This window comes from Hyperolius riggenbachi, chromosome 2, assembly GCF_040937935.1.
Source record: "Hyperolius riggenbachi isolate aHypRig1 chromosome 2, aHypRig1.pri, whole genome shotgun sequence".
Classification (NCBI taxonomy): Eukaryota; Metazoa; Chordata; class Amphibia; order Anura; family Hyperoliidae; genus Hyperolius; species Hyperolius riggenbachi.
Window position 1 is genome coordinate 342,610,810 of NC_090647.1, and position 27,489 is coordinate 342,638,298.

General features: G+C 46.7%; 1 protein-coding gene across 4 annotated transcripts in view; it reads left to right on the forward strand.

Annotated features, from left to right (window-relative positions):
- LOC137546723 (gastricsin-like) overlaps window positions 1–27,489 on the forward strand; it is a 79,011-nt gene that overhangs the window by 11,740 nt on the left and 39,782 nt on the right. The window contains exon 1 of one of the 4 annotated variants that reach the window (XM_068269494.1): window positions 23,401–23,457. The exons of the other annotated variants lie outside the window; for them this stretch is intronic. The gene's annotated coding sequence lies outside the window, so the exon portion shown is untranslated. Of the gene's footprint in view, window positions 1–23,400; window positions 23,458–27,489 lie in introns of those variants that run through there. 4 annotated transcript variants of the gene reach the window in all.

Sequence of the window (27,489 nt, forward strand, 5' to 3'; positions counted from 1 at the left end):
TAAGAATGCATTCTTCTGTGAACTAAAACCCCGGCTTTTAACTTAGCTGTAGGGATAACAGTTGTGCCTGGATGAGTGAATCTGTGAATTCATTTGTTTGAACATTTGCATGCGAGAGTGCGAAGGGTTAATAGATTTTTGCTAGTCTGCACCCAAGCACTGATCTCCCCCCCCCCTGCCCCCTGATCGCCCACAGCACCCCTCAGACCCCCCCTGCCTACCCCCAGACCACTGTTTGCACCTAATCACCCATCAAACACTCCCTGTCACTATCTGTCAACGCTATTTTTTTTATTCCCTAAACTGCCCCCTGGGGACTCCTGATCACCCCCCCACCCCTCAGATTCTCCCCAGACCCCCCCCCCCCCCCCATGTACTGTATGCATCTATCCCCCCTGTAATAACCCACTGATCACCTGTCAATCACCCATCAATTACCCCCTGTCACTGCCACCCATCAATCAGCCCCTAACCTGCCCCTTGAGGGCAATCTGATCACCCACCCACACCATCATTTCGCCCGCAGACCTGACGTCAGATCACCTCCCAAGTGCATTGTTTACATCTGTTCTCTCCTCTAAACACCCACTAATTACCCATCAATTACCCATCAATCACACCCTATCACCACCTGTCACTGTTACCCATCAGATTAGATCCTAATCTGCCCCTTGTGGGCACCCAATCACCCGCCCACACGCTCAGATTGCCCTCAGACCCCCCCCTATCAATTCGCCAGTGCATTATCTACATCTGTTCTTCCCTGTAATAACCCACTGATCACCTGTCAATCACCTGTCAATCACCTATCAATCACCCATCAATCACCCCCTGTCACTGCCACCCATCAATCAGCCCCTAACCTGCCCCTTGCGGGCAATCTGATCACCCACCCACACCATCAGATCGCCTGCAGACCCGCCGTCAGATCACCTCCCAAGTGCATGGTTTACATCTGTTCTCTCCTCTAAACACCCACTAATTACCCATCAATCACTCCCTATCACCACCTGTAACTGTTACCCATCTGATCAGACCCTAATTTGCCCCTTCGGGCACCCAATCACCCGCCCACACGCTCAGATTGCCCTCAGACCCCCCCCCCCCTTATCAATTCGCCAGTGCATTATTTACATCTGTTCTTTCCTGTAATAACCCACTGATCACCTGTCAATCACCTATCAATCACCGATCAATCACCCCCTGTCACTGCCACCCATCAATCACTGCCACCCATCAATCAGCCTCTAACCTGCCCCTTGCGGGCAATCTGATCACCCACCCACACCATCAGATCGCCTGCAGACCCGCCGTCAGATCACCTCCCAAGTGCATTGTTTACATCTGTTCTCTCCTCTAAACACCCACTTATTACCCATCAATCACCCCCTATAACCACCTGTCACTGTTACCCATCAGATCAGACCCTACTCTGCCCCTTGCGGGCACCTATTCCCCCGCCCACATGCTCAGATTGCCCTCAGACCCCCCCTTATCAATTCACCAGTGCATTATTTACATCTGTTCTTCCCTGTAATAACCCACTGATCACCTGTCAATCACCTGTCAATCACCTATCAATCACCCATCAATCACCCCCTGTCACTGCCACCCATCAATCACCCCCTGTCACTGCCACCCATCAATCAGCCCCTAACCTGCCCCTTGCGGGCAATCTGATCACCCACCCACACCATCAGATCGCCTGCAGACCCGCCGTCAGATCACCTCCCAAGTGCATGGTTTACATCTGTTCTCTCCTCTAAACACCCACTAATTACCCATCAATCACCCATCAATCACCCCCTGTCACCACCTGTCACTGCTACCCATCAGTTTAGACCCCTATTTGCCCCTAGGGCACCCAATCACCGCCCACACCCTCAGAACGCCCTCAGACCCCAGCCCTGATCACCTCGCCAGTGCATTGCTTGCATCTATTCCCCTCTCTAATCACACCTTGAGACACCCATCAATCACCTCCTGTCACCACCTGTCACCCCCTAGCACACCTACCCATCAGATCAGGCCCTAATTTACCCCGTGTGGGCTCCTGATCACTCGGCCAAACCCTCAGATCCCCCTCAGACCCCCTTCCGATCACCTCCCCAGTGCATTGAGTGCATCTATTTCCCCCTCTAACCACCCCCCGAAGACACCCATCAATCACCTCCTGTCACCCCCCTAGCACTCCTATCCATCAGATCAGGCCCAATACAACCTGTCATCTAAAAGGCCACCCTGCTTATGACCGGTTCCACAAAATTCGCCCCCTCATAGACCACCTGCCATCAAAATATGCAGATACTTATACCCCTGAACAGTCATTTTGAGACATTTGGTTTCCAGCCTACTCACGGTTTTGGGCCCGTAAAATGCCAGGGCGGTATAGGAACCCCACAAGTGACCCCATTTTAGAAAAAAGACACCCCAAGGTATTTTGTTAGGTGTATGACGAGTTTATAGAAGATTTTATTTTTTTGTCACAAGTTAGTGTAAATGTATACAGAAATTTTACTTTATTTGAAAGTTAAAAAAATCATTTTTTTTGTCAAAATTCATGTCTTTTTTGATGAATATAATAAAAACTAAAACTCGCAGCAGCAATCAAATAGCACCAAAAGAAAGCTGTATTAGTGACAAGAAAAGGAGGTAAAATTCATTTAGGTGGTAGGTTGTATGACCGAGCAATAAACCGTGAAACCTGCAGTGGTCTGAATGGAAAAAAAGGCTCTGGTCCTTAAGGGGCGAAAAGACTGTGCTCCTCAAGTGGTTAAAAAGAGTACTACCAGTGAAAAAGACAATTCCTGTTATGTAAGGATCTGTCTTGATGTTGCCAAGATTGGTGGTTCTCAGGGTTAATAACTTGTGAGTGGATGAGTTATAAACTTTGAGACCTACCTGCAATTCATCAGTTTTAGAAACTCACCTCCCCAATCCCCCAACAAAGCCGCTGTGGCTTTTTTCTAAAGTCTTCCAAAGCTCTAGCCACACACACATGCATTGCAGCGGCCCGCCTCCAGCTCGGTTGCTGCGGCCTCATTGGTGGGGGTAAGATGTAGCCACACAGGTCAGGGTGGCCAGACCTTCAGAAGACTATGGAAAAAATGGCCATGGCGGTCCTGCCGATGGAGAGGCCAGAGCTTCATCTGTCCAATGAATTGAGCGCCACCTGGTGAGTTTCTAATCCTAATATCCTCGCATCTTTTTGTTTTAAATCAACAAAACTCAGTTTATTAACAAACAAAATACCATTGAGAAGTTCAAAACAATCCAGCATGGCAATCAGTATACAGAAAAAGACCCGTGACAGGGTATATGGCTCATAAAAGCATATCATAGCATCATTCAGGCACATAACGCTAATTTGTACTCTGCATCAGTTAGACCCACAGTGACCAGATCCTGGCAGCATTTAGACAGAACCTTACGTGATAGGCTCTGTATTTTTAAGAAGTATTCTTTAATGCAGGAAAGAAAAGTATGGAATTTCCTGTATTTTTAAAGGACGACTGTAATGAGAAGAATATTTATTTCCTCTTAAACAATACCAATTGCCTGGCAGCCCTGATGATCTATTTGGCTGCAGTGTTGTCTGAATAACATCAGACACAAGCATGCAGGTAATCTTGTCAGATCTGACATTAATGTCAGAAACACCTGATCTGCTGCATGCTTGTTCAGGGTCTATGGCTAAAAGTATTAGAGGCAGAGGATCAACAGGATAGCCAGGCAATTGGTAATGCATATAAGAAAATAAATATGGCAGCCTCCATATCCCTTTCACTTCAGTTGTCCTTTAAGGAAATCTGAGACTGGTTGCAGCACACTATGGACTTGATTCAGTATAGTACGCTGCTCCGGCAGCACGAGTTTACCATTTAATTGTTATAGTACAGTATATCTACTCCCCTAAAAACTTAATCCAAAGGTGGCCATACACTCGTTAGATTAGCAGCAGATAGATCATCAGTAGATTTTCTGATCTATCTGATGTGTTTAGGACCATTTTTTATGATTTTCAGTATAAAATCTATTGAAAATCGATCTGATGGCATTTTCTTGCCATCAGATTTATTTTAGGTCCAATGCAAAATGATAAGCCATCTGAAGAGATAAGCCTAAATTTTCCAAAATGTCAGATTGATTTAAATCGATCGAAATCGGCCGCAAATCGATCGGTCAATCGATATGCGATCGATCGATTTCGATAGATCGGCAGAAAATCGGCTTAGGGTATGGGCCCCTTAAGCCTCAGGGTAGTAGATATATTTACGCCGCTGCAATCGCCGCTGTGCGAGCTCCCACTCGCTCGTGTGTGTGTTCCCACATTTGTTCTCGTCGCCGCCCGTTATCCCGGAGATCAATGAATGGTTCTAGGTCCCCGTGTCAATGATCGTGGCATCAATGAGATGCCTGCGGTCATTTGTAAACACTGTAATTACACTTACACTCATTAATTCCTATTTTGCATACTAAAAGCACGCGCAGGCAGCTAATGAGTGAGGACATTTTGTGGCCAATTAAAAAAAAAAAAAAGTTAACTTAGGAACTGAACTTTTTAAAATATGGATGTCAAGAAGATATATTACTGTTTTTATTTTTTTTAAATTATGGGCTTGTAAATAGTGATGGACAAAAAACTGAAAAAAATGCACCTTTATATCCAAATAAAATATTGGCGCCACACATTGAGATAGGGAAATAATTTTAAACAGTGTAATAACTGGGACCAATGGGCAAATTCAAATACATGGGCTTTAATTATGGTAGCATATTGTGAGAAAACGCGGAAAAGCCGCCACAAGTAGGGCGGCTGATTCCGCGTTCAACGTGGCAGCTTGCGCGCAGGGATCTGCATTCACTGGCCTGACGGAATGCGGAGAAACCGCCGCATGCCCAAAGAACAGGGCGGCGGATCCCGCGTCCGACGCGGCGGTGTGCACGCATAGGCCTACTTCTGTCTGTTCTGCTGAATGCGGAGAAAACACCGCACGCTCAGACAGCGGTGCGGCGGATTCCGCATCCAAGACATCAGAGGCATTACAACACATGTCAGGTGTGGCTGGGACTGATAGTCCACACAGGTTCAGAAGGACGCGTGCGCGCGCGGAGAGGCAGAGCATTTATGACAGCCAGAAGGGGGTCAGCTGACCAGGCCGGTCAGCTGACAATTCTTTCAGTTCTCATTGGTCCAGCACTTAGAGGAGGCGCCGGAGAGCGCTTGTGTATATATACTGGGTGCTGGTCATTTCTCTGGTGTCTGGCGTTGCGATCACTACGTGGTAGCACTCAGACCTTGTCAGTATCTGTGTTACTTTAGACCAGTTTCCCAGGTGTTGATGACCAAGGAACTCACACCTTAGTCTAGGGAATTCTGTTATCATTGTGTTATTATCTAGACCAGTTTCCAAGGTGTTGATGATCAAGGAACTCACACCTTAGTCTAGGAATTGTTGATTATTTGTTGTGACCTTCTGCTCTGCTGACCATTCCTCTGATCTCTGATTTTGTGCCTTTGTCATTCTGATCCTCTGTTGCTGAACTCGGCTAGTCTTAGGATTCTGCATCTGTCTCCTGTCTCTGTACTTTATCTGTCCGTGTGTTACGACCTGGCCTGTCCGACCTCGAGAACTATCTGTCCTGTTGAGAGATAGTTCACAGATCTTTCAGTGACACTTCACCTCGGGTGTCCCTCACACTCTGGTCCTTCCCACTCTCAGCCTGACTCCGCCCCTTGGGGAGTCTCAGGCCATTGGAAGGAATCTGTTCTTTAGGCAGTACCTCTTACTGCCTTGCGCCCTTCTTACGGGTGCTCTCCTCAAAGTATTACTGTTGCACCAAACACTTAAGTATTACTCAGGTGTCCAGAGGTTAGAGATATATCTGATTGTCGGTGATATTGTAGATCATCTATAATCGGGTATATATCTGCATTCTCGGTAATACTGCAGATCACCGGTAATCAGATTCTCTCTGTGTTACACCGATCGCTACAGAACGCCAGACCAAGAATGCAAATGGACGCATACACTGACCGTCTGGGCGCACTTACCACTTCGGTGGATACCATCAACCAAGTGCTGGGTAATCACAAGGCGATGATTGATGCTTTGTCCGGTTCTTTAAGAACCCTTCAGACGGCTGTGGATGAGGTGCGATCCCCTCTTAGCTCCGACATACGTATGCCTGTACCTGAAAAATTTTCTGGTCACAGATCTGACGTTCGAAATTTTAGGAGTAGAGTGTTGTCATACTTTGAGTTGAGACCTAGATCTTCAGGAACCATGACCCAAAGGGTCACATTTATCAAGACTTTGTTATTAGGCGATTCTCACACCTGGGCATACAGTCTGCCCACCGGAGATTTAGCTTTAACCTCCGTAGATTAATTTTTCAAGGCTATGGCAGTAATTTACGATGATCCAGACATTGCCTCGACTTCTGAGCGGAAGCTCAAGTTATTGCGTCAAGGCAAGGGTCCGGTCGAGGAGTATGCTGCCGAATTTAGGAGGTGGTCAGTTTCAGCCAGGTGGGACACCTATGCCCTCTTAGACTGTTTCTTATCAGGTCTATCCGATGAGGTCTCAGACCTCATGTTAATTTAGCCCGAACCAAAAACTGTCGATGAGGCCATTTCATCGGCCATCAGGATTGATCGCAGATTACGCTATCAAAGGCTGACCCGGGGTAGGAACAATGTCAAAATGGTGTCCTACGCCGCGCCTCCTGTGACCCCATCTCCTCCCATTTCACCTCCACCCGAGCCTATGCAGATTGGTCGGTCAAGACTGTCTCAAGTGGAGCGGAGACGCAGGATTTCTGAGCAATTGTGTCTTTATTGTGCAGAGGGGGGTCATAGAGTGCGAAATTGCCCTAAGAAGTCGGGAAACGCTACTGCCTAGGAGTAGTTGGGGGTAATACCCTACCCCTAGAGGATAAGCGGTTACTTCTTCCTTGTATGATTACATGGGGTGATAAATCTGAAGTCTCTGAGGCCTTCATTGATTCAGGCTCAGCGGCTAATTTTATGGATTACGAATTTGCAAAGAAATTGGGTATTCCGCTCACTCCAGTCAAACCACCCCTTCAGGTTATGGCAGTGGATGATTCACCCCTGCAGCGTGGCCATCCTCTGTCTCAGACACCAGAGGTGGAAGTCAATATAGGGGTGCTGCATAGAGAGAAATTGCAGTTTTTTTGTGTTGCGCATGACAACCTCCACAGTCATCCTTGGCATGCCGTGGTTACACCTTCACTCTCCTCAGATAAATTGGGCCACTGGTCAGCTAACAAGCTGGTCAGTCCCTTGTTTTCGTCATTGTTTAGCGAAGGTGACCTTAGGTCAGACCAGGATTCATGTGGAGGGAGTGCCAGAACAATATTCTGAATTCTCAGATGTGTTTTGTCCTAAAGCTGCTGACTAATTACCTCCACATCGCCCTTTCGATTGCCCCATCGATCTCCGATCTGGTTGTATGCCCCCTAGAGGTCATCTCTACAATCTGTCTGGGCCAGAAAAGGTGGCCATGCAAGAGTACATCGTGAAAACTTAGCTAAAGGATTCATTCGCCCTTCCCGGTCGCCTGCCGGTGCAGGTTTCTTTTTCGTAAAAAAAAAAGACGGAGGCCTTCGGCCATGCATTGATTATCGGGGACTGAATAACAGTTAAAAATCGTTATCCGTTACCCTTGATAGACGATTTATTCACCCAAGTCCCCAATGCTAAGATCTTTTCGAAATTGGATTTGAGGGGTGCATACAACCTGGTGCGGATCAGAGAGGGCGATGAATGGAAGACGGCCTTTAACACACCCGACGGGCATTACGAGTACCTGGTGATGCCCTTCGGGTTGTGTAATGCCCCGGTCGTCTTTCAGGAACTCATCAATGAAGTTTTCAGGGAGGTGTTGGGTAGATTTGTTTTAATATACCTGGATGATATATTAATCTTCTCAGACAACCTCTCTGAGCATAGGGCTCATGTCAAATTTGTGCTGCACAGGCTTCGACAAAACAGACTTTATGCCAAATTGGAGAAATGCATTTTTGAGGTGACATCTGTTGCTTTTCTGGGATATATAATTTCCACCTCGGGCCTTTCTATGGATCCCGCCAAAGTCTCTGCTGTCCTGGAATGGCCGCAGCCAGTAGGACTCAAATCCCTCCAGAGATTTTTAGGGTTTGCTAATTACTATAGAAGGTTCATAAAGGAGTACTCCACAGTCGTAGCACCCCTCACCAGTCTCACAAAGAAAGGGGCAGATACCAACCACTGGTCCCCTGAAGCCCTGGCTGCTTTTTCCACTTTGAAAGAACTGTTTTGCTCTGCACCCATTTTGAGACACGTAGACACCTCTTATCCATTTATTGTAGAGGTTGACGCCTCTGAAGTCGGGGTAGGGGCTGTGCTGTCTCAACGCTCTGGGCTGCAGGGAAGGTTACACCCGTGTGCCTATTTTTCTCAGAGGTTTTCACCAGCAGAGAAAAACTACGATATAGGCAACAGGGAGCTCCTGGCCATTAAATTGGTCTTTGAGGAATGGCGTCATTGGCTAGAAGGAACAGAACATACGATTACAGTTTACACTGATCACAAGAATTTGGAATACATTGAAGGGGCTAAGAGATTGAGTCCCCGACAGGCTCGGTGGTCACTGTTTTTCTCGAGATTTAGATTTGTAATTACGTATACTCCGGGTAGTAAAAACATTAAGGCGGATGCCTTGTCCAGATGTTTTGAGCCGGAAACAGCACAGCCCTCAGACCCAGAGACCATTGTCCCACAGAGAGTAGTGCTGGGAGCCACAGAAACCTGGAAAGACTGGACGGAGACTTTAAGTCCCTTCCAACAGGATGTCCCTGAGGGAAAGCCTGAAGGGGTTATGTTTATACCACTGCCATTTCGCCTCCAGATTTTGCAGTTGTTTCACTCGCACAAGAATGCTGGGCATTCGGGGGCCTCCAGAACACAAGACTTGGTTGCTAGGTGTGCTTGGTGGCCTTCTCTGGCAACAGACTGCAAGGAGTATGTTAGAGAGTGTGCAGTGTGTGCTAAAAGCAAACCCTCCCGTCTGGCACCTGTGGGAACGTTGCAGCCTTTGCCCACCCCGAGTGAACCATAGACCCATTTGTCCATGGATTTTGTGGGTGAGCTTCCGAGATCTGAAGGCATGTCGGTCATTTGGGTGGTAGTCGACCGTTTCACTAAAATGGCCCATTTTGTGCCCTTGAAAGGACTCCCCTCGGCCCAGGAATTGGCCGATCTTTTCATCATCCACGTTTTCCGACTGCATGGCATTCCGGAAAACATAGTGCCAGATCGGGGAGTCCAATTTGTTTCTAGATTTTGGAGGGCATTTTGTCATCAAATGGGCATGGAACTGTCATTTTCGTCGGGCTACCACCCACAGACAAATGGTCAGATGGAGAGGGTTAATCAGTCTTTGGAACAGTTTTTAAGGTGTTATGTTGCGGATGCGCAAAATGATTGGGTTAAGTTCCTGCCATATGCAGAATTTGCGCACAATAATTTAAAAAGCTCTTCCTCTGGATTTTCTCCATTTCAGGTGGTAACCAGAAAGTTGCCCAAGTTCTCCCCATTGCCAGTAGCTTCCACTCCGTTTCCAGCTCTGGAGGCATGGCGAAAATCATTTAAAACCATTTGGGGAATCGTGAAAAATAATTTGGAGAAGGCTTTTCAAAGTCAGAAAGGTCAAGCTGACAAGAAACGATCCTTGGAGTGGAAGTTCCGACCAGGAGATCTGGTCTGGGTCTCCACACGTCATTTGACCCTGAAACAACCCTCGCCCAAGTTAGGTCCCAGGTTTGTGGGCCCTTTTTCGGTAACTAGCAAGATCAACAATGTTACTTATGCCATTGATCTTCCTGCCAGCATGCGTGGTGTAAGATCTTTTCATGTGTCCCTGCAGTCCATGTGGGTACCACTCCTCCTCCTCCTGTGATGGTAGACGACCAACCTGAGTACGAAATAGAAAAGATTTTAGACTCACGTGTAGTACAGAACTCGGTACAGTATCTAGTGCACTGGAAGGGGTATGGTATTGAGGAGAGAACATGGGTACCTGAGTGTCGCATGCATGCAGACAAATTAAGAAGGGAATTCCACACGCTATATCCTGAGAAACCGGGTAGGAGCTGTCTGGAGTCCACTCCTTGGGGGGGGGGGGGGGGGTACTGTGAGAAAACGCGGAAAAGCCGCCGCAAGTAGGGCGGCTGATTCCGCGTTGAACGTGGCAGCTTGCGCGCAGGGATCTGCATTCACTGGCCTGATGGAACGTGGAATTCCTATTTTGCATACTAAAAGCACGCGCAGGAAGCTAATAAGTGAGGACATTTTGTGGCCAATTTAAAAAAAAAAAAAAAAAAGCATAGTTAACTTAGGAACTGAACTTTTTAAAATATGGATGTCAAGAAGATATATTACTGTTTTTATTTTTTTTAAATTATGGGCTTGTAAATAGTGATGGACAAAAAACTGAAAAAAATGCACCTTTATATCCAAATAAAATATTGGCGCCACACATTGAGATAGGGAAATAATTTTAAACAGTGTAATAACTGGGACCAATGGGCAATTCAAATACATGACTTGAACAATGTAAAGAAAAAAACCGAGAGCCAAATATGGTGTAGTATGTTTTGTCGAATGGAAAGAATTTAAAGTAACAGTAAGAGATATACTCACAAGTCAGGGTTACCACTAAGGCAACCACTGATGGTGCAGGTGGGGAGAATTATAACCTGACCCCACTCAGGTTTAAGAAGTCGCTCTCTGTAGACAGGAAAATATGGGGATACACCCCTCCACCAAGGGTGGACTAGATCAATGAAGGATAAGGAGTAACAGAGGCGCCAGATTAGTGTAAAAGTGTTTAAAAACTGCTTAAAAGGAGGGGGGTTGGTGGTTACCGCCCTCAGGTAAAGAGTGACCAGCCAATGGATCATATGTAAATAAACAATGAAATTTATTTTAAAATCTTAAAATCTCCAGGCAAGCTTGCCTGGAGATTTTAAAATAAATTTCATTGTTTATTTACATATGATCCATTGGCTGGTCACTCTTTACCTGAGGGCGGTAACCACCAACCCCCCTCCTTTTAAGCAGTTTTTAAACAATTCAAATACATGGGCTTTAATTATGGTAGCATATTGTGAGAAAACGCGGAAAAGCCGCTACAAGTAGGGCGGCTGATTCCGCGTTCAACGTGGCAGCTTGCGTGCAGGGATCTGCATTCACTGGCCTGACGGAATGCGGAGAAACCGCCGCATGCCCCGAGAACATAGCGGCGGATTCTGCGTCCGACGCGGCAGTTTGCACGCATAGGCCTACTTCTGTCTGTTCTGCTGAATGCGGAGAAAACGCTGCATGCTCAGACAGCGGTGCAGCGGATTTTGCATCCAAGACATCAGAGGCATTACAACACATGTCAGGTGTGGCTGGGACTGATAGTCCACACAGGTTCAGAAGGACGCGTGCGCGCGCGGAGAGGCAGAGCATTTATGACAGCCAGAAGGGGGTCAGCTGACCAGGCCGGTCAGCTGACAATTCTTTCAGTTCTCATTGGTCCAGCACTTAGGGGAGGCGCCGGAGAGCGCTTGTGTATATATACTGGGTGCTGGTCATTTCTCTGGTGTCTGGCATTGCGATCACTACGTGGTAGCACTCAGACCTTGTCAGTATCTGTGTTACTTTAGACCAGTTTCCAAGGTGTTGATGACCAAGGAACTCACACCTTAGTCTAGGAATTGTTGATTATTTGTTGTGACCTTCTGCTCTCCTGACCATTCCTCTGATCTCTGATTTTGTGCCTTTGTCATTCTGATCCTTTATTGCTGAACTCGGCTAGTCTTAGGATTCTGCATCTGTCTCCTGTCTCTGTACTTTATCTGTCCGTGTGTTACGACCTGGCCTGTCCGACCTTGAGAACTATCTGTCCTGTTGAGAGATAGTTCACAGATCTGTCAGTGACACTTCACCTCGGGTGTCACTCACACTCTGGTCCTTCCCACTCTCAGCCTGACTCCGCCCCTTGGGGAGTCTCAGGCCATTGGAAGGAATCTGTTCTTTAGGCAGTACCTCTTATTGCCTTGCGCCCTTCTTACGGGTGCTCTCCTCAAAGTATTACTGTTGCACCAAACACTTAAGTATTACTCAGGTGTCCAGAGGTTAGAGATATATCTGATTGTCGGTGATACTGCAGATCATCTATAATCGGGTATATATCTGCATTCTCGGTGATACTGCAGATCACCGGTAATCAGATTCTCTCTGTGTTACACTGATCGTTACACATATATTATTTTAAAGCTATAATGGCCGAAAACTGCGAAATGATTAATTTTTTCCATTTTTTTCTTATTATTCCCAACAATGCATTTAGAAAAAAATAATTTTTAGCAAAATGTACCACCCAAAGAAAGCCTAAATGGTGGCAGAAAAAAACAAGATACAGATAATTTCGTTGTGGTAAAGTTATTGGCGAATGAATGGGAGGAGCGCTGAAATGTGAAAATTGCTTGGATGCATACGGTGAAACTACATTAAGGGCTGAAGTGGTTAAAAAACAACTTGCAGCTACTGTGTATGCTACACGCCGTGCTGCTACGTAGTGTGCCTTACCTATTTACGTGCACTGCTTACATAGCAATGCGCTCTCCTTTAAATGCCAAGCGTAATACTTTACTAGCACGGCCGCGGCTTTGTTAATTAACATAGTTACTATGTAATTAACATATGTAAGGTAAGCTAAGCAGCACGACTACGAGGTACATGCAGATCAACCAAGAGACAAGTGATTGGAGAGAGATCTGTTTCCTGTGTAACCCGATTTATCCGTTAGCACTAGGCTCCGGCTGGAGGAATCCACCAGACACTGACTCAGATGAAATTATCAAAGATTTATTTGTGACCTAACGGTGGTCACTGTATCTTCAATCAACCCCTAACACTTCAACAACACAATACACCTCTCTTGCACATCACAGGTCAAAATACACAATCTTCTAGTCTTTACAGCCAGTGCACCGGTAAAAGCTGTGGAATAAAAAGGTTAAGTTACATACAAATTATATATAAAAGTTGAGCTACAAAGGTCTTCTTGTACAATAATCATCCACCTTACAGCATGTTTACATCACAGTACCACTGAGTGGGGAATGGGCTGGGGAAGGGGATGGTCTACTTAGAAGTTCAGTTCCTAAATAGTTCTCAGTCCCTTGTAACCAAGTCCAAGCTATATTGCTCAGCAAAACCTGGGGGAACTCGTGACAGTCTTCAAGATGGTACTGAATAATTTCCACAGTTTGTTGGTTAGTCCCAAAAGGATTTTTACCTTGTTCAGAAGTTCTTTCACTCTTTACCCTTGGTAATATCCCACCAAACCCACTTTACACTTAGCTCCACCTGACTGGATAGGGCCTCCTCCCAAAATAACAAACAAAATCAAATATAAATCAAATAATCAAAAGGGTTAGGAAAATAAAAGTAAACAAAATAAAATATAAAGTGACCAATGCACCCAGATCACTCTCCCACAATATAACTCACTTTTAGTGCACTTTGACCTTTAGGCTGAATAAGCTTTAATTTAGAGTTGTTGCAAAACTTCTACTCCAAGTGAGTTAACTCTGTATCTTAGTCGGATGACAGTTCACTTCTTACTGTAGCACACTTTTAGTATCGCAAGGCGCAATGCAACTCCTCCTCTTTTCACTTATCTTCTTTTAATACTGAAAGGTTCTCTTTACTCTCACGGCCTTAGTTATCTCCTTTTTCTTTAGGACCGTGTACTCAGGTAATATGCATAAATCACACTTTGGTTCACTTCTTGTATGAAACTCTTATTAACACTTCAGAACATAGCACAGAAGAGCACATGAACTTTAACTCTTGACTTGAAACGGACTTGACAGGAACAACATCTCTAGATCAGGACTTAATGCAAGCAGAGGGCTGTGTCAGCTCTGCGGGGTACTTATGGAGGCGGTTAATGTCTCTTATGCTAGGCATACATGGACAGATACTTGTTATCAATCGAGCCACTGATGGCTCGATTGATAATATCCGACGTGTCCGATCACCGCGGCGGATCGATTCTGCTCTTGATCCCCGCGGGCGGACAATAGAAAAAAAACGAGCAGCTGATAAGAAGCGCCCGCGGGGACGAGCGGCAATCGATCCACGCGCACGAGCGGTGGCGTGCCGGCATCGAGCCGCTGGCTCGATTCCGGCGCACAATTGCACCGTGTATGCCCAGCATTAGTGACAGCAAGGCCTTAACACTTAATACACTGTATACAATCAGCAGAATACTTCTTCACCTTAGCTAGGCAGCTTTATCTTGCATCAACAACTGTATCATCAACACAAGGGCTCTGCATCTCAGACATGGCCTCTTCAGGTTCTGGGTTGCTATATTTCTATCTCAGCAAGACTCCGCTGAACACTGGCGACTAACTGAACACACACTGTAACTTGTAGTTGGCTCTCAGACCTATATTCATCTGCCTGCCGGGGTCCTTTCTGTCCGGACTAGCTCGGATGTACTCTGTGCACGCTGCCTCTGGTCTCCAGTCACTGTCTGGCCGGGTCGCCTCTGCCTTACTTGCTCCACTGTAGTCTCCGCGTGGCTGCCGGGTCCCCTCTTAGTCTCCGGGGTGACAGCTGCGGCCTTTCTCTCTGTGGCCTTCTTTCCCGCTCCTCACCGCTGTCTCCTGTCTTCTCCCAAGTCCCGCTTTCTCTCGCTCTCTGGCGTGCTCTGGCTGGTTTTAACCAGTTCCCTCTGGCTACACCTCTCCCGCCCTGCCCCTCCGTGCCTGCGCTGTAGTGACTGACAGGCCGCGCAGGGCTTCTAGAAAGTTTCACTGCTCTGTGTGCTCTAGTCGCCTAGCAACAGTCTATGCGACCATTACAGCGCCTCCACTCCTCTCCCATGCGCCGTTTTGGTTCCATTAGGCTAACATCTAAGGCGAAATTTAACCTTAGATGCCAAAGTTACCTCACACATAGAAATACACCAGCCAAATCTTGGGACCCTCTTTTAGATGGTTACACCTGCCCATACACCGCAGGCCAATTACCAATCTATTTCAGCATGAACTCTCTCAGTAATTGGCCTTGTGATGCCTCATCTACTGCCTTGCCGACCTCAGTGCTGTCCTACCTAGTGTAAAATATGCCCCTTTACCTGTTGGTGTCCACTCCGGCTACGTCCTCTGTCCACATAGACGCACCCCACTTAGCTGCCGGTATAAAGTGGTTGCGTGTGTCACATCACACATGCACCCACATATATGCTGGCAAGCACGCGGGGTGCATGTATGTTAATGAGTGTCGGACACTGACAGGTAAATTATTCACGCACGGGGCACATTTTACACTGGGGGGGCGACAGTGCTGGGGGTTCCATTGCTTTCATCGCTCGGCCCGATATCACGCGGCCTTACTTCCCTGCACCTGATCTAGCATGTCATCCCTACATCTTGCAGTATGTCCAATCGATACATGAGACCAATTTTGTCCCAAATAATCGATTATAATAATCAAATCGGTTGGACGATCGGCCCCTAAGTCGCCTGATGTATGGCCACCTTAACCACTTCCCGACCGCCGTATTGACAATTGGCGGCCGGGAAGTGGACCCCGCAAGGACCGCCGTATTGACAAATGGCGGCGGTCCTTGTAGGGGCATGGGCGGAGCGATCGCGTCATCCGTGACGCGATCCTCCGCCGCCGCCTGGCTCCGCTCGCCCGCCGCAACATCCCGCCGGCCATACGGAAGCGCCGGCGGGATGTTAACCCGACGATCGCCGCACACAAAGTGTATAATACACTTTGTAATGTTTACAAAGTGTATTATACAGGCTGCCTCCTGCCCTGGTGGTCCCAGTGTCCGAGGGACCACCAGGGCAGGCTGCAGCCACCCTAGTCTGCACCAAGCAGCTGATTTCCCCCTCTCCCCTGCCCCAGATCGCCCACAGCACCCATCAGACCCCCCCCCCCTGCCCTCCCCCCAGACCCCTGTTTGCACCCAATCACCCATCAATCACTCCCTGTCACTATCTGTCAACGCTATTATTTTTTATTCCCCCCCCCCTGCCCCCTGCTCCCTCCTGATCACCCCCCCCACCCCTCAGATTCTCCCCAGACCCCCCCCCAGACCCCCCCCCCCATGTACTGTATGCATCTATCCCCCCTGATCACCTGTCAATCACCTGTCAATCACCCATCAATCACCCCCTGTCACTGCCACCCATCAATCAGCCCCTAACCTGCCCCTTGTGGGCAAACTGATCACCCACCCACACCAATAGATCGCCCGCAGATCCGACATCAGATCACCACCCAAGCGCAGTGTTTACATCTATTCTCTCCTCTAAACACCCACTAATTACCCATCAATCACCCATCAATCACCCCCTATCACCACCTGTCACTGTTACCCATCAGATCAGACCCTAATCTGCCCCTTGCGGGCACCCAATCACCCGCCTACATGCTCAGATTGCCCTCAGACCCCCCCTTATCAATTCGCCAGGGCAATATTTACATCTGTCCTTCCCTGTAATAACCCACTGATCACCTGTCAATCACCCATCAATCACCCCCTGTCACTGCCACCCATCAATCACCCCCTGTCACTGCCACCCATCAATCAGCCCCTAACCTGCCCCTTGCGGGCAAACTGATCACCCACCCACACCAATAGATCGCCCGCAGATGCGACATCAGATCACCACCCAAGCGCAGTGTTTACAACTATTCTCTCCTCTAAACACCCACTAATTACCCATCAATCACCCATCAATCACCCCCTATCACCACCTGTCACTGTTACCCATCAGATCAGACCCTAATCTGCCCCTTGCGGGCACCCAATCACCCGCCTACACGCTCAGATTGCCCTCAGACCCCCCCTTATCAATTCGCCAGTGCAATATTTACATCTCTTCTTCCCTGTAATAACTCACTGATTACCTGTCAATCACCTGTCAATCACCTATCAATCACCCATCAATCACCCCCTGTCACTGCCACCCATCAATCACCCCCTGTCACTGCCACCCATCAATCAGCCCCTAACCTGCCCCTTGCGGGCAATCTGATCACCCACCCACACCAATAGATCGCCCGCAGATCCGACGTCCGATCACCTCCCAAGTGCAGTGTTTACATCTGTTCTCTACCCTAAACACCCACTAATTACCCATCAATCACCCCCTGTCACTGCTACCTATCAGATTAGACCCCTATCTGCCCCTAGGGCACTCAATCACCCGCCCACACCCTCAGAATGCCCTCAGACCTCAGCCCTGATCACCTCGCCAGTGCATTGTTTGCATCTATTCCCCCCTTTAATCACACCTTGAGACACCCATCAATCACCTCCTGTCACCCCCGAGCACACCTACCCATCAGATCAGGCCCTAATTTGCCCCGTGTGGGCTCCTGATCACTCGGCCAAACCCTCAGATCCCCCTCAGACCCCCTTCCAATCACCTCCCCAGTGCATTGATTGCATCTATTTTCCCCTCTAACCACCCCCTGAGACACCCATCAATCACCTCCTGTCACCCCCCTAGCACTCCTATCCATCAGATCAGGCCCAATACAACCTGTCATCTAAAAGGCCACCCTGCTTATGACCGGTTCCACAAAATTCGCCCCCTCATACACCACCTGTCATCAAAATTTGCAGATGCTTATACCCCTGAACAGTCATTTTGAGACATTTGGTTTCCAGACTACTCACGGTTTTGGGCCCGTAAAATGCCAGGGCAGTATAGGAACCCCACAAGTGACCCCATTTTAGAAAAAAAGACACCCCAAGGTATTCTGTTAGGTGTATGACGAGTTCATAGAAGATTTTATTTTTTGTCAAAAGTTAGCGGAAATTAATTTTTATTGGTTTTTTTTCACAAAGTGTCATTTTTCACTAACTTGTGACAAAAAATAAAATCTTCTATGAACTCGCCATACACCTAACGGAATACCTTGGGGTGTCTTCTTTCTAAAATGGGGTCACTTGTGGGGTTCCTATACTGCCCTGGCATTTTAGGGGCCCTAAACTGCGAGGAGTAGTCTAGAAAACAAATGCCTCAAAATGACCTGTGAATAGGACGTTGGGCCCCTTAGCTCACCTAGGCTGCAAAAAAGTGTCACACATGTGGTACCGCCGTACTCAGGAAAAGTAGTATAATGTGTTTTGGAGTGTATTTTTACACATACCCATGCTGGGTGGGAGAAATAACTCTGTAAATGGACAATTGTGTGTAAAAAAAATCAAAAGATTGTCATTTACAGAGGTATTTCTCCCACCCAGCATGGGTATGTGTAAAAATACACCCCAAAACACATTATACTACTTCTCCCGAGTACAGCGATACCACATGTGTGGCACTTTTTTGCACCCTAACTGCGCTAAGGGGCCCAAAGTCCAATGAGTACCTTTAGGATTTCACAGGTCATTTTGCGACATTTGGTTTCAAGACTACTCCTCACGGTTTAGGGCCCCTAAAATGCCAGGGCAGTATAGGAACCCCACAAATGACCCCATTCTAGAAAGAAGACACCCAAAGGTATTCCGTTAGGAGTATGGTGAGTTCATAGAAGATTTTATTTTTTGTCACAAGTTAGCGGAAAATGACACTTTGTGAAAAAAAAAACAATTAAAATCAATTTCCGCTAACTTGTGCCAAAAAAATAAAAACTTCTATGAACTCACCATACTCCTAACGGAATACCTTGGGGTGTCTTCTTTCTAAAATGGGGTCATTAGTGGGGTTCCTATACTGCCCTGGCATTTTAGGGGCCCTAAACCGTGAGGAGTAGTCTTGAAACAAAAATGACATGTGAAATCCTAAAGGTACTCATTGGACTTTGGGCCCCTTAGCGCAGTTAGGGTGCAAAAAAGTGCCACACATGTGGTATCGCCGTACTCGGGAGAAGTAGTATAATGTGTTTTGGGGTGTATTTTTACAGAAATACCTCTGTAAATGACAATCTTTTGATTTTTTTACACACAATTGTCCATTTACAGAATTATTTCTCCCACCCAGCATGGGTATGTGTAAAAATACACCCCAAAACACATTGTTTTGGGGTGTCTTCTTTCTAAAATGGGGTCATTTGTGGGGTTCCTATACTGTCCTGGCATTTTAGGGGCCCTAAACCGTGAGGAGTAGTCTTGAAACGAAATTTCTCAAAATGACCTGTGAAATCCTAAAGGTACTCATTGGACTTTGGGCCCCTTAGCGCAGTTAGGGTGCAAAAAAGTGCCACACATGTGGTATCGCCGTACTCAGGAGAAGTAGTATAATGTGTTTTGGGGTGTATTTGTACACATACCCATGCTGAGTGGGAGAAAGATCTCTGTAAATGGACAATTGTGTGTAAAAAAAATAAAAAAAAATTGTAATTTACAGAGATATTTCTCCCACCCAGCATCGGTATGTGTAAAAATACACCCCAAAACACATTATACTACTTCTCCTGAGTACGGCAATACCACATGTGTGGCACTTTTTTGCAGCCTAACTGCGCTAAGGGGCCCAAAGTCCAATGAGCACCTTTAGGCTTTACAGGGGTGCTTACAAATTAGCACCCCCCAAAATGCCAGGACAGTAAACACACCCCACAAATGACCCCATTTTGGAAAGTAGACACTTCAAGGTATTCAGAGAGGGGCATGGTGAGTCCGTGGCAGATTTCATTTTTTTTTGTCGCAAGTTAGAAGAAATGGAACCTTTTTTTTTTTTTGTCACAAAGTGTCATTTTCCGCTTACTTGTGACAAAAATTAATATCTTCTATGAACTCACTATGCCTCTCAGTGAATACTTTGGGATGTCTTCTTTCAAAAATGGGGTCATTTGGGGGGTATTTATACTATCCTGGAATTCTAGCCCCTCATGAAACATGTCAGGTGGTCAGAAAAGTCATAGATGCTTGAAAATGGGAAAATTCACTTTTTGCACCATAGTTTGTAAACGCTATAACTTTTACCCAAACCAATAAATATACACTGAATGGGTTTTTTTTTAATCAAAAACATGTTTGTCCACATTTTTCGCGCTGCATGTATACAGAAATTTTACTTTATTTGATAAATGTCAGCACAGAAAGTTAAAAAAATCATTTTTTGCCAAAATTCATGTCTTTTTTGATGAATATAATAAAAAGTAAAGATCGCAGGAGCAATCAAATAGCACCAAAAGAAAGCTTTATTAGTGACAAGAAAAGGAGCCAAAATTCATTTAGGTGGTAGGTTGTATGAGCGAGCAATAAACCGTGAAAGCTGCAGTGGTCTGAATGGAAAAAAAGTGGCCGGTCCTTAAGGGGGGTAAAGCCCACGGTCCTCAAGTGGTTAAAACACAACTACAATTAGTACATAAAATCCTTTGAAACAAATACAGGTCAGGTAAGTATATGAGCAATAAGAAGTTTAATATATGCTAACCAGACTTTAATTTAGCTTTATATTTCATTTATATGTACAGTCATTTCATGTGTATAAACATTAATTACAGTCTTAAACAGGTGTACCTCGAGGGATCCCTTTCAGAACACGGTAACCAGAGGAGTAGGTATGCAGGGGTAGAGCCTAGATGCAGAAGCTGAACTGAATGAGTCAGTCATCTATGAGGGCATATTTCCCTACAGAAATTGCCAGGATGAGATGGGTGGGTGGGAAAGCAGCCAACTGAACGAATAGAAATTCCAATAAAGGAGGATTGAAGCCACCTAAGGGGCTCAAGGTGGATAGAGATATAAAGTGGGTTTTGGCAGGAATTTTAAAGAGACACTGAAGCGGTAAAAAAAATTATGATATAATCAATTGGTTGTGTAAAACAGATAATTACTAGAACATTAGTAGCAAAGAAAATATTCTCATATTTTTATTTTCAATTATATAGGTTTTTTTTTTATAACATTGCATCATTCTCTAATATATGCAGTGTACACACTACTCAGCATTCTAAATTATTTTACAGAGCAGTCTAGTAAACTTTTGAACTGTTCTCTGCAGAAAAAAAAACAATACAGTGCTAGACACTTGAGATAACAAGCTTCAGAAGACAGAGCTCTCTGCGACTTTGAAAGTCGTGGAGCTCAATGGCTCTTTTGCATTGATAACAACTGGAGTTTCTTTACTCTCCCTGTACTGGAAACAATATTAGACTTATGTCTCTGTTCCTAATGTTTTATTTCTTAGCTGTACTACACATTTAAATTATCATATTTTTTTTCACTTCAGTGTCTCTTTAAAGGCTAAAAAAAAGTAAAGTAAGTGAAAACTTAATGAGGTGATAAAATTGGTCACTTATGAAAGGATTCCAGTTACCTCCTTCTTCTGCAGCTGCTTAGAAACGGTGTCTTTTTAAAGGTCTGGGGAGAAGGAGGGGGAACCTGGAGGTGGGATGCAGTATGGCTGGAACCAAGTGGGATGTAGGGAGTTGTGGTAGGATGTTGTATAAAACAGTGTCTTTGAAACCTGATTGGCCAGGATGATTGTGACAGCACAAAAGTGATACTATTCTTGAATCTTAAGCCTTGTACACATGTATGAGGCAAGTCGCCCAGCAGCATCAGGGCTTGACCCCTCAGGTGACATTACTGGGCTGAGGCTGTATAGATGCATTGCTATCCTGCAGGCCTGTTTCCAGGGGCAAGCGAGGTGGGGCATTGTGCAGGGTGTAGCGGGTGGGGGCAGGATTGCAGTGGCTTCCTGGTCCTGGGTTTCCGTCTAATGATATTGGAGGCACTGTTACCATTAGACAAGATATAGGTTGTGGGTTTACATAGGTGAAAAATTTAAATTGTGGGCCTTCATCAGCATTAGGGCTAGTTCACACTTGCTTTAAAAACGTATCCGTAGCTACGTTTTTTGTCCCGGACAAAAAACTGAGCCACGGATACCAATGTTAAAAATAGGAACAGTACACACTCAAGTTAAAAACGTATCCGCATGCGATCCGCGGAATACGTTTTTAAACCCGGAACGCAGAGTCCGGACTTGCAGCATTTTTCATGGACCCGTATACACGTACGGGTAGTGAAAATCAATGGAGAAACGGGCCTCCCTCTTCACTGACATTTTGGGACACTGGAAACGGATCAGTTTCCAGTGTCCCTTGGTGAAGGATGGGGCCGCCATGCTGGAGGGGGTAGCAGCCAGGACAGGGGGCTGCGGGGAAAGCGGCGGCCAGGGGGGGTCACCCCCCCCCCCCCTTTGCTCACCTGGGTGCCCCCCGTCCCCGCTCCCCCTCGCCCATAATGTAATAAATTGTACCTAAGGAGGTTCGGCGAGTCGGGCACTTCCGCCCACACCGCTCAAGTCACTTCCTGCGATGCCGCCCACTGAAATACAGAGGGTGGCATTGCAGGAAGTGACTCGAGCGGTGTGGGCGGAAGTGCCCGGCTCGCCGAACTTCCTCCTTAGGTACAATTTATTACATTATGTGCGAGCTGGAGGGGGAGCTGGGACAGGGGGCACCCAGGTGAGCAAGGGGGGGTGTGACCTCCCTGGCCGCCGCTTTCCCCGTAGCCACCCGTCCTGGCTGCTACCCCCTCTAGCAAAAAAAACAAAAACACGCAAATGGATCCAGAACGTGTGCTTCAAAAAAGGCAGCACGGATCCGTTTGCGTTTCGGTTTTTGACAATCGGAGCCCGGACCGCGGATGCGTCCCGCACCCGGAGCTAGTGTGCCCCTAGCCTTAGAGAAAAAATTGTTTAATAAGTGCCAAATATTTATACTTTTGCTATTTTAAAATAAATCTCTGTATGGATTCTTAATGTAGTCCATCGGTAATGTTTAATATTGCATAATATTGCACAGTGGAGAGACGGAGACTATGACAGCCCTCTAGGTAGTGATTACTGTATACTTTATCACCTTATCTTCAGCAAATGTTTGTAAACTCTGGAGATTTAGTTTAACTTGACCTTTCAAAAAAAAAAAAAAGTTACTGTGAGGCAGTTCAAGGAAATCCACAGGTTTTAATCTCAATTTGTGCTATCTATCTAAAGCCCTATTATGATTGCCAATTAGATAATCTTTTCAGAGTTTTAGTTTTCTGCCTTAGCAATAGCCACTTGTATCAAGTAATCAAGGCATTCTCTTGTTCTGAATGAAGGGAGCTATCCTCGATAAATGAAGACTTATTCAGCCTATTCCATGTGGAAAACTGAATAGGATGGTAATTGGATTGTTAGAATTATTTTCCAACGGTTCTCACTGACCTTGTGCAAGAAAAAAAAATAATTTTCCTTTTCAAGAGGAAGTTTGAGCTCCTAGACCAGTGATGGCTAACCCTGGCACTCCAGCTGTGACAAAACTACAAACCCCATCATGCCTCTGCCTCCCCGAGTTATGCTTAGAGTTGTCAGAGCAATGCCTCATGGGACTTGTAGTTCCACCACAGCTGCAGTGCCAAGGTTAGCTATCACTGTCCTAGACAATCCCTGTGCACAAATATGTTTTGCTAATGCTTGATGAAATTATCCTCCCAGTTGCACTGCATTATTCTAGCATCAGGACTACTGGGAGGCAATGGAGTTGCCTCCTGTATCAACTCTTTGTTTGTATCAGGACTGCACTTCCCATAATCCGTACCTGAACAGCACCCACATGGCATCAGGCATCATGATAGTGTATTTCCACAAACAAGCTTTACTAGTAGATAGATAAACTCATCCTATTTATAATCTAGTCTTTAAAAAAGGTCATATCTTTATCAAAGCATAAAAAGTTCAGATTCCAGTATGTTTACACTCATTTAGAGATGGCCCGAACCTCCGATTTTTGGTTCGCGAACCGCGAACATCCGCAAAAGTTCGGTTCGCACGAACTACAACAGACTTCAATGGGGAGGCGAACTTTGAAAACTAGAAACTTTTATGCTGGCCACAAAAGTGATGGAAAAGATGTTTCAACGGGTCTAACACCTGGAGGGGGGCATGGTGGAGTGGGATACACGCCTAAACTCCCCGGGGAAAAAAATCTGGATTTGACACACAGCAGCGTTTTAAGAGCAGAAATCACATTTTATTGCTAAATTGGAGGCCTAAAGTGCGTTAAAACATCGTGCATGTGTATGTATACATCAATCAGGGAGTGTAGAGTACGGCTTCACACTGACACACCAAACTCACTGTGTAACGCACCACAAACAGCTGTTTGTGTTGTGACAGCTGTGCTGGACTGGTGCGCACCATGGCCAGAGTGCAGGCGATGGCGTTTTTTAATCCCACATGGTCGGGCTGAGGTAGCTGAATGAGAGAACAGCGACAGAGTGTACAGCCGATCGAATTTGGTCTGTCCACAATGAAGCAACGACCTTATTACCTTGGGTGTGCCCCCCCCCCCCCCCCCGAGACACTCATATAGCCGTCGGTCATTGCTTCATTGTGATATGCAAGCTCCTTCACCGCGGTAAGGTAACGATCATTTAGGGGAATTGACACATGTGCATGCCTTTTGTTTTGTTGTTGCAGCTGCAGTGCAGCCAAAAAAAAAATAGGCAGGCATGTACACGCACCAAAAAAATTATTATAGCGGCCGCTGCTAGCAGCAGCCTTAAAAATTCAGGAATCCACCTGGAGTCCTGGAGGGTTGGTGGTGGCAGAGAAGGCAGTCACACGGCATGCAGGCAGAGATGCTGTGTGTGGGGACTGACTTAGTCTTCGGGTGGGCAGTAGCCCTCCGGGATCCATGCCTCTTTAATTTTGATAAAGGTGAGGTACTGAACACTTTTGTGACTTAGGCAACTTCTCTTCTCAGTGACAATGCCTCCAGCTGCGCTGAAGGTCCTTTCTGGCAGGACACTTGAGGCAGGGCAAGACAGAAGTTGGTTGGCAAATTGTGACAGCTCTGGCCACAGGTCAAGCCTGCACACCCAGTAGTCCAAGGGTTCATTGCTGCTCACAGTGTCTACATCCACACTTAAGACCAGGTAGTCGGCTACCTGCCGGTCCAGGCGTTGGTGGAGGGTGGATCCGGAAGAGCTAAGGCGAGGATTTGGACTAAAGAATGTCCGCATGTCCGACATCACCATGAGATCGCTGGAGCGTCCTGTCCTTGCCTGCGTGGACATGGGAGGAGGATTAGTGGCAGTGGTACCTTTATTCCGTTGTGCTGGGAGATCACACTGAAATGCACTGTAAAGCATAGTTGCCAGCTTGTTCTGCATGTGCTACATCCTTTCTACCTTCAGGTGAGTTGGTAACAACTCCGCCACTTTGTGCCTATACCGAGGGTCTAGTAGCGTGGCCACCCAGTACAGCTCATTCCCCTTGAGTTTTTTTATATGGGGGTCCCTCAACAGGCTGGATAGCATGAAAGACGCCATCTGCACAAATTTGGATCCAGAAGTATTATCCATCTCCTCTTGCTCTTCCTCAGTGACGTCAGGTAAGTTCTCCTCCTCCCCCCAGCCACGAACAATACCATGGGAACATTGAGCAGCACAAGCCCCCTGCAACGCCTGCTGCGGTTGTTCTTCTGCCACCTCCTCCTCCAAAAAAAACCCACCTTCCTCATCATCTGACTCCTCTTCCCCACACGACTCTTCCTCCTCCTCCCCCCTCTGTGCTGTCGCAGGTGTTGAGGAAACATCTGGTTCTGATGATAATTGATTCCACAACTCTTCCTCCTGTTCCTCTTCACGCTCCTCCATAGCTTGATCCACCACTCTACGCACGACACGCTCCAAAAAAGCATAGGGGGACCAAGTCGCTGATGGCGCCTTCACTGCGACTCACCATGTTTGTCACCTCCTCAAATGGCCGCATGAGCCTGCAGGCATTTCGCATGAGTGTCCAGTTCTTGGGCCAGAACCCCCATCTCCCCAGACTGTGTCCTTCTACTGTAGTTGTAGAGATATCAATCAGAGGAGAAGGAGATGGGCACAGCTGCTAAAATACCCTTTATTGTGGCTGGGTTGACACCAAAAAAGAATCGGAGTCTCTGATGAAGCAGGGCTAGTCCCTGCGAAACAGCTGTCAGACTTGTCCTTCCCCCCACTGCTGTAAGCTTTTTTGTGTCAACCCAGCCACAATTAAGGGTATTTTAGGAGCTGTGCTCATCTCCTTCTTCTCCTCTGATTGAAATCATGGACTACCATTGGAGCACGCTGCAGGTAAGCCCAGTGTGGCAGTATCCACCCCTGCTGCATTTTGTGCAAGTGCTTTCTCCTCTCCATATTTGCAGTAGTTGTAGAGATACTGGGTGACGGCTTTCTCCTGTTGTAACAGGCGGTCCAACATGACCAGGGTCAAATTCAAGTGAGTCGGGCTATCACAAATCAAGCGTCTCACCGGCAAGTTGTTTCTCCGCTGAATGTCGGCAAAGCATGCCATGGCCGTGTAAGACCGCCTGAAGTGCCCACACAACTTCCTGGCCTGCTTCAGGACATCCTGTAAGCCTGGTGTAACGATCGGTGTAACACAGAGAGGGTCTGATTACCAGTGAACTGCAGTATCACCGAGAATGCAGAATATACCCGATTATTGATGATCTGCAGTATCACCGATAATCAGATATATCTACTAACCTCTGGACACCTGAGATGAGAGTGTTTGGGTGCAACAGTATACTTTGACGAAAGCACCCAGGAAATATGAGCAAGACAGTAGGATCTACTGTGACGGGATAGCTTCCTTCCACAAGCCTGCTACTCCCCAAGGGGCGGAGCCAGGCTGAGACAGTGGGAAGGACAGAACGTGAGTGACACCAGTGGAGGAGTGTCACTGACAGATCTGTGAACTATCTCCTAACAGGGGAGATAGTTCTCAAGGTCGGACAAGCCAGGTCGTAAACACACGGACAGATAAGGTACAGAGACAGTAGGCAGATAAAGAATCTAGAGACTAGCCAGGTATCGGCAACAGAGAATCAGAAATACAAGGTACAAAATCAGAGATCAGGAGAATGGTCAGAAATGCAGAAGGTCATAACAGATAATCAACAATGTCTAAGCTTGAGTGTGAGCTCCACGATTCTCACACTCCAGGACTAACTAGATCATACAAATAATACAGATGGTACAGAATTCCTAGACTAAGGTGTGAGATCCGTAGCCGTCAACACCTTGGAAACTAGTCTAGATGACAATACAGATAGTAACAGAATTCCTAGGCTAAGGTGTGAGTTCCATGATCATCAACACCTTTGGAAACTGACTATTACACACAGATACTGACAAGGTCTGAGTGCTACCACGTAGTGATCGCAACGCCAAACGCCAGAGAAATGACCAGCACCCAGTATATATACACCAGCACTCTCCAGCGCCTCCCTTAAGTGCTGGACCAATGAAAGTTGCTGCAATTGTCAGCTGACCGGCCTGGTCAGCTGACCCTCCTCTGAGTGCCATAAAGGCCCTGCCTCTCTGCGCGCGCGCGCGTCCTCCTAAACCAGTGTGGACTATCAGTCCCAGCCACACCAGTCATGTGTTGTAATGTTGTTGC